Below are 12,976 nucleotides of genomic sequence, written 5' to 3'. Positions count from 1 at the left end.
TTCCTCAAAAGACTTCACATAGAACTCCCCTATGACCCAGCAATCCCACTTTGGGGCATTTACCCAAATGTTTACAAACAAGACCACACAAAAGCTACCCGCACAACTATGTTTATTGCAGCATTATTTACCATAGCTAAGATATGGAACCAACCCAGATGCCCCTCAGTAGATGAATGGATCAAGAAAATGTGGTATATATACATAATGGAATTCTATGCCTCCATCAGAAAGAATGACATTGCCCCATTTGTTAGGAAATGGAAAGGCTTGGAAAAAATTATATTAAGTGAAGTAAGCCAGGCCCAAAGAAACATAGGTCCCATGGTTTCCCTTATTTGCAATATATAGTATATGTATGAGTCAAGCGGAAAAGGTCAGATAATGTGATGTCAGGAAAATGAACCCTTAGATGTGTATTTTATTGTTTTTTTCTTTCATGCATGTGTTTCTAATGCATTTATAAGATTATCTCTTTGTTGCTTTGTATATCCCTCCCCCACAGTATAACCCCTGCTTTCACTATATTTGATGTCAATATAACTTGTGGAGGAGATGGGGAAAAACCAGTTGTTTAAGGATACAGGTGGACCTGTTGCAACAATGAGAAGTACAAGTTGTCATGTCCAAAACTAGCTTTATAACGTCGGTGGGAGGGGGGTGGGGGGGGAAGGAGAAGGATTGGGATTGGGGGGGAGGGGGGAGGCTGGGAAGGGATGTGAAGGGTAAACAAAGGAGGAGGCTGCAATGCTTGGTAAGAAATGTATGCATTATCCTGCCCACGTAATTGTAACTCCTCTGTACAGTATGTTCACAAATAAAATTAAATTAAATTAAAAAAAAATGACAGAGGTAAAAAAAAAAAAAAGAAATGGAAAGACTTGGAAAAAATTATATTAAATGAAGTAAGCCAGACCCAAAGAAACATAGATCCCAATGGTTTTCTTTATCTGCAATAACTAGTATATGTCTAGGACAAGCAGAAGAGGTCAAAAGCAATGTACATATGATCATATAAGATGATGTTAAGCAAAATGAACCCCAAGATAGGGACACTAGAGACTTTATCTTTCTTGCTGTTGTTTGTAATGTACTTATAATATACTATGTGATTTTTTTTTTGTTTCTTTGTATGTTCTTCCTCCATGGTATAACGCCTATTTTCACTGTATTTGATTCTGGTGCTCTGCATCTTGTATATACAGTTTTCTAATTTGGGGAGGGGAAGGGAAATAATAAAATGCTGAAATAAGGATAAAAAAAAAGAAATGCAAATTAAGACAACATTGAGATTCCACCTCACCCCCGTTAGAATGGTTATAATCAAGAGATCTAATAACAACAGATGCTGGAAGGGATGTGGACAGAAGGGAACCTTACTGCATTGTTGGTGGGAGTGTAAACTTGTTCAGCCACTCTGGAAAGCAGTATGGAGGTTCTTCAAAAGACTCCACATAGAGCTCCCCTAGGACCCAGCAATCCCTCTTTTGGGCATTTACCCAAATGATCACAAACAAGGGCATACTAAATCTTCCAGCCCAACTATGTTTATTGTAGCATCATTTACCATTGCTAAAATATGGAGCCAACCCAGATGCCCCTCAGTAAATGAGAGGATCAGGAAAATGTGATATATACATACACACACACACACACACACACACACACACAATGGAATTCTATGCTCCCATCAGAAAGAATAACATAGCCCCATTTGTTAGGAAATGGAAAGATTGAAAAAAATCATATTAAGTGAAGAAAGCCAGTCTCAAAGAAATTTAACTCCCATAGTTTCCTTATTTGCAATAATTAGTATACATATAGAATAATCTTATCAGATGAATTGAAAAGCTCAAAAGCTATGTACATATGCCCATATAAGATGATGCTAAGTGAAATGAACCCCAAGACATGGACACACGAGGTCTGTCTTTGTTGTGATTGTTTTAAATATACTATGCATTTTTTTTTGTTTCCTTTGTATGTTCTTCCCACTATGGCATATCCCCCATTGTCACTGTCCTTGATTTTGTTACCCTGCAACTTTATATACATTTGTCTAATCTGGGGAGGGTAAGGGGAATAACAAAATGCGGAAACAAGGACACAGGAACAAGGAAATGCAACAAGGAAACCCACAGGACAGTATATTGGAAACAAACTACGACCTCAGGCAGGGTGGGGGGAGGGAAGGGATAGTGGACCAACAATAAGAGAAGGGGTAACAATGATTGACAAGTAATGCATTCATTGCGTTACTTATGTAACTGTAATCTCTCTGTTCAGCATCTTTATAATAAAATAAACATTTAAAAACTAAAGAAACAAAAAATTTGGTTAAAAAAAAAAGAAGTAATGAAAATGAAATGTCAATAAACTACTTCCCATATCGGAAAAATCTAGGACTCAATGAATGAACCATGAAATTAAGGCCTGCAAAGAACTTACAATACACAGATCTAAGTCTTCAATGGAATAGAAAGGTAAATGGAATTATTAAACATTCAATGAAGCTAGAATTAGACTCATTCCCAAATCAGAGAGGAACTCACCAAAGAAAGAGAACTATAATTCTACCTCATCCCAGTTAGAATGGCCATTATCAAGAAAACTAACAATAGCATAAGCTGGCGTGGATGTAGCCAAATGGGAACTCTATTACGTTGATGGTGGGAAATTAAACTTGTTAAACCACTCTGGAATGCAGAATGGAGTTTCTTCAAAAGACTAAATATAGATCTCACATATGACCCAGTAATTCTCTTCATGGGCAGTAATCCAATAAATAACAAACAAGCTCACATTAAAGCTACCAGCATAACCATGTTCAGGGCCCAGGCCCAAAGTTAAGGACTGGAAAAAATTACCACTGCTATTATTTGTTTTTGCAAAGATGAATCTTTTGACATAAGGTACCAATTCATTGTATTACAGTAGCTAGGATAGGACTTAAATGTAGTGGGTGATAAAATGGCCTCTTTGTTGAATATCAGGAATAGATGTAGGCAGTCAAAGAAAAGGGAGATTTTTTTTGTTGTTATTGCTTGTCGAGGAGCTTGAAGTCTGGGCTTGGGCACTGTCCCTGAGCTCTTCAACACAAGGTGAGTGCTCTACTTTTTGAGCCACAGTGCCACTTCTGGTTTTCTTGTAGTAAAATGGAGAGAAGAGTCTCAGAGACTTTCCTGCCAATGCTGGCTTTGAACCACAATCCTCAGATCTCAGCTTCCTCAGTAGCTATGATTACAGCTGGGATCCACTGGCACCAGGCTAAAAATGGGGGATTTTTAGAAAATAAAATCCACCTGTTCACCTTTGTTTAAACCTCAGATATCACTATTAGAACACTTCACTCTCAACTTATTTCATCAGACATTTGTAAATTTTCTCTTTACCTTCATGTGAGAATACTGAAGTCAATATCAATTCAGCTATGAGACTGGATCAATTGTATGGTAATGGCTATCACATAAATCAAGAACTGTTACATCAAAACAAATGAAACCCTCATTTGGAAAGATATTTTTCTCTTTTTATTACAAATATGTACTTGATTATTCCTAATTTGATATTGGACCTCCTAACAGAGTGATGACATTTTCTTTCTCTTCAGCAATTGGCCTTTACTCACAAAAGGTCAAATATTTAAGAATTCAAAGATTTCCATTGATAATTCATTAAACTGACCTCTAAGAAAATGTGCATTTCTGGAATTTGGTCTGTTGTCTTGTTCTCACATACACACGCTTTTTATGATTTACTTGTTCTACAAGGAATTCAATTTTTAATCAATGAGTGTCCAATTTTAGTCTCTCTGATTAGTCTTTCAGACTCTCTCTCGAGTCTTATTTCAGTCTGCCTCATAAAATTATTTAGTTATCTGCTACATGACTCTGAGCTTCTGTTTTTTGCTTGACTTCATGTACGCTGTGATGGAAGCACTGCCTGGCTGTGCTTACTGGAATTTTGTTGTTGTTGTTGTTCTGTTTTGTTCTGTGTGTTTGTTGTTTGTTTTTTTGGTTTTAGTTTTAGTTTTTGTTTTTAAGAGATCTAGGATTACTATTCAATGTAATAGCTTCTCTGGGCCCCAGGGATTCCCTGGCTTAGAGTCAAGGGGTTTTTCTCCTAATGGTACAAAGAATAGCTGACTAAATTGCTGGTTTAATTGTCACAAAATGAGGCAATCTGGCTTCCTTGCAAAGACATAAATGATCCTGTGTAACCACTTACAGAAATGATCTATCAAGGTGGCTTTTCAAGGTTGACTGTGAAAGGTGTTCATTTCCAAGTCACCACCATAGAACAGATCATATCCCTTGGAGCATACTTTTGGAAGGAAGGTTCCCCTTTCTTCCTTCTCTTTTGATAGATCAAACCCTAATATTCTGCGTCGTGGTCAGCCTGGAGCACCTTTTCCCAAGAATATTCTGTCGTGTAAAAGAGGACTAACTATCAAAATAAAGGGGAAAATACTTGTCTACTACAGACTGATTCACCTGGCTTATATCTGTTGTTAATTTCATTATTTCAAACACATGGATAATTTATATTGGGATTAGACAAGTGGCAAAATACTAATGGAATAAACATTCAGTTTACTTTTATATATCCAATATTATACATTTAACCCCTTATGAAAAATTAAATCAAATTGTAGAAACAATGTATACTCTGGCACACATACACCATCATCTACTCAGAAATTCAGTCTCTCTATAAATATTTATTTGGTTGAAATTAATAAAAAAAATAATGAATATGACTTTTATCTATCATCTGAAATACTCCTCGTTTATATAATTGTATATAATTTTATCGATGTCACCTAGACAGGAATTTAACATGCAAGTAGAAATCAAATTTCTATAACTTAAGTGATATGAGAGGAGTCATACCCTCATGTACTATGTGGTGTGAATTTTACCATAGTGCTGAACCCTCCCACCTAATACAAAGAGTCATGTGCAATAATTTATTATTTGATGTTAAGATGAGCGCTAAGTGTAGGATACACTTTGAAATATTACATTAATTCACAGAAATGAAACAATAATGATATATTATTTGTTTAGATTTTAATGCTTCTCAATTTTTCAATTCATGAAATATATTATTAAAATTAGTTTCACTTTCTTCTTTTCTATAGCTACTAAAATTATATATTAAATATTCAATATTAAGAAATCAGTAATAAGTAACCTATTATTAAAATGATATACTATTAAAATATGATTTGAATTATAGTTCTAACAAATTGTGATGTAAAAAACATTTAATATAATTATGGGCAATATTTTTTAAACTTACCAGCTTGTTATTTGTTTCCTAATTGTGTCATTTGATATTCTTGATCCAAGTCATTCTTTCACCTTAATTGTTTAGTTTTCTATTTTATCTTTCTTGGTCTACTGATTGTGCATTTTGTTTTCCATTTTTAGTGACTGACATCTGAAAATCTGTATGCTAGTTTATTGCTTCCTATATTAAAGTAAAATTACTGCTCTCATAGCTGTTCTACTCTTCTTTGTATAGTATAGTATTTCTCCCACTCCCATCTCCTGTATTGCTGCTCTCATTTATTTTATTTCTTTTTAAATTTTATTGTCAAGGTAAAGTACAGAGGGGTTATAGTTATGTAAGTAAGGTAATGAATTCATTTCTTTTCTCACTTGTTATCTTTTCCCCCATTTTTTCCCTCTTCCCTCCCAACACCACCCCCACCACCCCCAAGATTATGTCCAACATATTGTCTTGTGAATATCACTGTTGCATAGGTTCCCCTTTTGTCTCACCATTTTGTTTTTTTCCCTTTCCTTTCCCTGGTTCAGATCAACATATTTACAATATCCAGGTATCAAATCAAATACAGTGACTACATGGGATAAACTATAGGTGGGGAAAACACAAAAGGATAAAAAGAAATCACATAACACATTAAGAACCACAACAACAAAAACATATCTTGGAGTTCACTTCACTTGGAATCACCTTATACAGTCATATGTACATAGCTATCGAACTATTCTGCTCATCTACTAAGATTATCCTTGATGTACAAAATAATGCTCTCCCTATTACCCAGTAATCCCACTTCTGGGCATTTACCCAAGTGACCACAAACAATGCCTCACTAAAGCTACCAACACAATTATGTTTATCACAGTATTATTTACCATAGCTAAGATATGGAATCAACCCAGTTGCCCCTCAGTAGATGAATGGATCAAAAAATGTGACACACACACGTACACACACACACACACACACACACACACACATTCACACATACACATATACACACATGGAATACTATGCTTCCATGGGAAAGAATGATATCACCTCATTTGAAAGAAAATGGAAAATCTTGGAAAAAATATAAGTGAAGTAAGCCAGACTTAATGAACCAAAGGTCCCCTGGTTTCCCTTATTTGTAATAGTTTACATCAAGGATAATCGCATGCATTTTAATTTGACATTTTGTTCTGTGCTGAGCATACAACATTATTGCTATATTGTTTGTTAGTATTTCTGCAGGCAGGCATATTTAAAGAATTACGTTCATCTTATCCATTACTGAAGGAAGAACAACTAAAAGAGCAACCCCTACTAGGAAGAGCAACTCCGACTTACGTAGCTTCATTCCTATGTAAGGCCAGTGTTGTCTCCTTTATCCTCATGTTGTACATTACAACTCTATACTTGGTCATCCCGTCTATCTACTACCTTCTACATTGTAAACTGAATGCCTCAGCAATTCTCATTTGCTTTACTTTTTAAAAAATTTCTCTCTTAATGTTTGAGGTTGGGGTGTGTGTGTGTGTGTGAGTGTGCGTGTGTGTGTGTGTGTATGTGTGTGTGTGTGTGGTTTTACAAAGATCAGAAGACAACGTTTTTCTTCATTTAGAATACATCTTTCAAGTCATTGTAAGTTGTGGCTAATGGGAGAAGTATTTTGCTATTTAAAAGATGAAACAGAAAAATATATTTGTTCATGTACCACAGTTGTTTTATTAGTCTGTAGTTGAAAACTTAACTTCGATTTATATCTTGGCTGTTGATGTGAATAATGTGAATAACAATGAAATACAGATATACTTAAGAGTTACTCATACAGAAATAATCATGTGATTGGTGGGTCAGATAATATTTCAACTTTGCATTTCTTTAGAAAACTGCATACTACTTTCTACAATGAGAATACTAACCTGTATTTTGAACAAGAGTGAAGAAAATTTTATTTCTCTACACTCTCACCAACATTATTACCTTTAGAGTTTTTATAAAGGCAGGTTTTTACGATGTGCAGTACCCCAGACTGGCCTTAAACTCAAATCCTCTTACCCCAACCTCCTAACTGCTTGCACTTACTAGCCTTTACCATCACACCTGGCTCCTTTGATGTTTTGATTAGTTTTAATAGTTATGAAGTAGTATCATAGTAATTTTGAATTGCATTTCTCTATATTGACTTCTGTTCACAAAGCATTAAGCCAACATGGAAGTGGTATTAAACCCAACTTTGTAAACCCACTGGTGATTTTCAGGGATTTTTGGAAAACAGGTCTATTCAGAACTTTTGTTAATCTCATCTTTAATCTCTCTATACAAAATCAATACTTAATTCAATATAGTAGAAAGGAAAAAAAAGGAAAAAAATCAAATTCCTAACATTTTTCAATTTTTAATAACATGATATTGCTTAAATCGTTTTCTGTTTACACTTGAGACTATATAACTCAATTTAGTTGTACCTTTTACAAGGCTATACGTATTTTATTTATTTTATGTTGATTGCTCTTTCCAAAGCCTGCGAGTCTAATTTCCCTTAGCTTCTTTCAGTCTCATGTAGTTCAGATTTCAAACTGAAGAATAAATGGAAGGAAGCAAATAAAAAAATACATTTCCTCTCATCTGATGATGCCTCTACAAGAGTGAGGAAAGAGTTCATCCTTCTTAGGACCTATGAAAATATATCAAAAAGAGAATTTATTCTGCTAGATTTTCCCTATCTTTACAATGTAACTTAAATGATGTAAAAAACAATATACTGCTGAGATATGTTTATGTTTTATCAGGTTTGTACTTTTTTATATGGACTTAACCTCAATCTACAACATTACTTCATGATTCTGTCCCTGATATTTTTAAACTACCAAGACATAAGATAATCAACTTGATGTGCAGCATGACAAGTTATCCATCTGGCTTCCTTCGAAGCAGAGCATGGTAAATAGATAACATTACATCTGGTTATTCACTACATGTAATGGTTTCTGTAATACTTATTGCGTTCTATTTAGTATTTTAAAAAACTGCTGGCTAAACTCAAAGCTCATTCATAGAATTTTATGTTAAGTATTTCACAAGTTTTATTTCTTAATTCTTAAGATAAAATTTGCTTTAATGCTAATGTTATTACCATTTTAATGTTGGGAAAAATTGTAATTAAAGGCACGAATTGTATGGCCCAAAGACACACAGTGAGGAAGGAAATGAGTTAAAGTTTCCAACAGTCTTTCAGCAATACAAAATGATAATTAAAATCTCTCCATTCTCTTACACTCTCAGTTCAATATTCATGTTATCCAAGAAATAATATCATAGCAATGCCCATGGTTATTTTTTTCTGTTACATTTTGTCTTCAACCCAGATTGTTTTGGTGACATTGGCTTATCATGCACAGAACTGAGCGCATAAATTGAGGTCCAAGGAGGGGCAAATTTCTTCTGTCCCATAGTTCGTTTCCTTTTTAAAAAGTAATAAAACTTTCAAATATCATCACTTACAGTTTTTAAGAATCCAGAAGCGAAATGAATTCACATACAATCAGTCCAAAATGCTTTAAAATTAGTAGATAATAAAACAGGCTCCCGTGAAGTAAATATTTTTCTACTTTTAAAATTATTTTTAAAGCCTTGTGCTGGATGGCCACACCTGTAATCCTGTCTACTTGGGATATCTACTCAGGAGCGCCAGATCTGTGGGTAACAGTTGGAAGACAATCAGAGCAAAAAAAAAAATTCATAAGATTATTTTTCAAAACTTTTAATGAACTACCAAAGAGCCAGGAATGGTGATGTAGCTTATATAGAACCTCATCAATCTAGAGAGGAAATGCCTAGCAAGACCTTGAAGTCCTGAGTTCAAACTCTGAGCATGCCAACACAAATGACGAGTACTCACATGTGCGCGGGTGTGCACAGACACACACACACACACACACACACACACACACACACACACACTTTTGCAAAATACTTTCATGTCAGTGTTTTGCATTAATTTCTTTGTTAACGATATTATATAGGGAAAATGGGGAAAATAAACTTTTCCTTCTCAGATCATTTTCATACATTTTTATTGGAAAAATACTGTATACAGGGGTCACATTTACATGAGAAAGGTAATGAGTACATTTCCTAAAAAGCATTGTTACCTCCTCCTTTATTTCCTCCCACCATCCTTTCTCTCTAACCTCCACAAGTAGCCTCTCCTCCCCGTCTCCCCCACCCTGCCTAAATATAAACTTCATTTTTCATCATAGTGTCTTGTGCATCTCATTATTACAATTGGTCAACCTGTATCCCTATTTAAACATTGTGTTTTTACCTTTCCCCTACCCAAATTAGAGAAGCATATATATAAGATATTGGTGCACCAACTTCAAATGCAGTGAAAACAGGTGTTATAAAGTGGGGGAGGAACATATAAAGAAACAAAAAAATCACATCATACATTGTAAGTCCATTAAAAACAATAGCATGAAAGAAAAAAACCACTTGTGTCAATATCTTGGAGTACATTTCTCTTAACATCATCTTATCTAGTCATATGCACATAGCTTTTGACCTTTTTTATTTATCCCAGACATATATTAGTAACTGAAAATAAGGGAAATCAGGGGTCCTATGTTTCTTTGGACTTGTCTTACTTCATTTAATAAGTTTTTTTCCAAGTCTTTCCATTTCCTAACAAATTGAGTGATGTCATTCTTTCAGATGGAGGCATAGAATGAATCTATCTGTCTGTCTGTCTATCTATCTATCTATCTATCTATCTATCTATCTATCTATCTATCACATTATCTTGCTGCATTCATCAATTGAGGGGAATCGGAATTGGTTCCATACCTTAGCTATCGTAAATAATGTTGCAGTAAACATAGTTGTGCTGTTAGTTTTATTGTGGTCTTGTTTGTGATCATTTGGGTGAATGCCCAAAAGTGGGATTGCTGGGTCATGGAGGGCTTTATGTAGAGCCTTTTGAGGAACCTCCATACTGCTTTCCAAAGTTGTTGAACAAGTTTACACTCCCACCAAGGATTCGGTAGGGTTCCCTTCTGTCATCATACCCTCCAGCACCTGTTGTAAAAATATGGAACACTTCAAGAATTTGCATGTCATCCTTGCACAGGGGCCATTCTAATCTTCTCTGTATTGTTCCAATGTTAGTGTATTTCCTGCTGAATTGAGCACAGAACATTTTTTATATATGAAGTGTAATTCATTTTCTTTCTTTTTATTGTGAAAATACTGTACAGAGGAGTTACAATAACATGGGCAAAATAACGAATACCTTTCTTATCAAGCATTGTTGCCTCCTTTTTGTTTCCCCTTCCTCTCCCTTCCCAAACTCCCACTAGCTCTGACACCTGATCCTCTCCCCCATCAACGTTGTAAAGTTCGTTTTACGACATAACGACTTGTATGTCTCATTGTTGCAATGGATCCAACTGCATCCCAATTTAAATGATATTTTTTCCCTTCCCCTACAAAAATTATACCAACATAAAATACAGTGAAAGCAGGCGTTAAACCTTGGGGGAGGGACATACAAAGCAACATAGAAATCATCTCATAAATATATTAGAAACAATTGGATTAAAGAAAAATCATTTGAATACTTATCTTTGGGTATATTTCCCTAACATCAGCTTATCTGACCTATCCTGCTTGACTCAGACATATACTAGTTATTGCAAATAAGGGAAACCATAGGACCTCTGTTTCTTTGGGCCTGGCTTACTTAACATATTTTTTTCCAAGTCTTGTCATTTCCTAACAAATGGGACAATGTCATTCGTTCTGATGGAAGCAAAGCATTCCATTGTGTATATATACCACATTTTCTTGATCCATTCATACACTGAGGGGCATCTGGGTTGGTTCTATATCTTAGCTATGGTAAATAATGCTATGAAAACATAGTTTTTTGAGTTCTAGGCATATTTTAGATATGAGACCCTTGTCCGTTGTATGGCTAATGAAGATCTCCGAATCCGTGGGTTTTCTATTGATCTTGCTAGCTATGTCCTTTGCCATGCAGAAGCTCTGCAATTTCATGCAATCCAATAAGTCCAACTTTTTTTGATTTGTTGTGTTTCTGAGTCTCTATTAAGAAAATTTTGGGATGTGCAAGGAGACTTAGAGGTTCTCCTATTGCATTCTGTAATGTTTTCAGACTGTCTGTTTTAACTCTGAGGTGTTTGTTCCATTTGGAGTTGATTCTTGTGCAGGGTGATATATAAGGATCTAGCTTTAGTTTTCTACAAGTAGTTAACCAAATGTGCCAGCACCATTTACTGAAGAGGCTGTCTTTCTTCTGTTCTATTTTTTAGATTCCTTATCAAATATTAGATGGCTACAGGTCTGTAGGTACATTTCTGGGTTTTCAATTCTATTCCATTGGTTCCGAGGTTTGTTCTTGTGCCAGTTCCAAGCTGTTTTGTTTACTATGTCTTTGTAGTAGATTTTGGAATTTCATATTGATATTACTCCAGCACTGTTCTTTCTGTTAAATATCGTTTTTTTCTACTCCATGATTTTTATTGTTCCGTTTGAATTTTTGGATTGCCTGTTCTATTTCCTTGAAGAATGAAGTTTGAATATTAATAGGTATCACATTGAATTTATAGATAGCCTTGGGAAGTATTGCCATTTTCAAGATGTTGATCTTTCCAATCACAGAGCATGCGTGTTTTTTGCCACTTTCTAAGTTCTGTTTTGATTTCCTTTTTCTGGTTTTTTAAGTTTTCATCATAGAGGTCCTGCAATTCTTTGGTAAAGTTAATTCTTAGATATTTCATTTTTTGTGAGACTATTATGAATGGAGTTACTTTGCTATTCAAGCCACTCTTTTCTCATTATCGGCATACATAAAAACCATTGATTTTTGAAGGTTAATTTTATACCCTGCTACTTTGCCAAAGTTTTGAATCAGCTTGAGTAATTTGGGAGTGGAGTCTATGGGATTCTTTAAATACAAATCATGTCATCTGCAAAGAGGGAGAGTTTTACTTCTTCTTTCCCTATTTGGATCCCCTTTATGTTAGCATCTTGTATTATTGCTGTAGCTAGGCATTCTATTACTAGATTGAAGAGCAGTTGAGAGAGTGGACATCCTTGTCTTATTCCTGATTTTAAAGGAATTGGCTTTAGTTTTTCACCATTGAGTATAACGGTGGCTGTAGGTTTGTCATATACAGCATTTATTGTATTGAAGAATGTTTCATGGATTCCTAATTTTTCCAGAACCTTCATCATAAAGGGGTGTTGGATCTTGTCAAATGCTTTTTCTGCATCTATTGAGATAACCATATGGTTCTTATCCTTGTTCTTGTTGATGTGATGAATAATGTTAATTGATTTGTGAATATTGAACCAGCTTTGCATCCCTGAAATTGAATCCTGTTTGATCATGGTGTATAATTTATTGGAATAATTGCTGAAGTCAATTTGCCAACATTTTGTTCAGAAGTTTTGCATCAATATTCACCAAAGAAATGGGTCTATAGTTCTCTTTCTTTAATTAGTCCTTTCCTGGTTTTGGGATGAGGGTGATTATGGCTTCAAAGAATGAGTTTGCTAGTGAACTTTCTCTTTCTATTTCATTGAAGAGTTGGAGGAGTATTGGTGTGAGCTCTGCTTTGAAGGCCTTGTAGAATTCTGCTCTAAAACCATCTGGTCCTGGGATTTTCTT

The 12,976-nt window shown here is 34.9% G+C and overlaps 1 non-coding gene and 1 pseudogene across 1 annotated transcript; both read right to left on the bottom strand.

Moving 5' to 3' along the window:
- Positions 1-4,374: 4,374 nt before the first annotated feature.
- Positions 4,375-12,976, bottom strand: part of LOC122100781 — a 48,530-nt pseudogene continuing 39,928 nt past the window's right edge.
- On the bottom strand, positions 10,367-10,477 carry LOC122100784. The gene has a single exon (XR_006146250.1). It is a non-coding gene; the product is annotated as a U6 spliceosomal RNA (small nuclear RNA).

This window comes from Dipodomys spectabilis, unplaced genomic scaffold (genome assembly GCF_019054845.1).
Source record: "Dipodomys spectabilis isolate Male_0828 unplaced genomic scaffold, ASM1905484v1 ptg000601l, whole genome shotgun sequence".
NCBI classification, from domain to species: domain Eukaryota; kingdom Metazoa; phylum Chordata; class Mammalia; order Rodentia; family Heteromyidae; genus Dipodomys; species Dipodomys spectabilis.
Note: the sequence above shows the minus strand (reverse complement) of the source record. Positions and strands in the feature narration are given on the sequence as shown.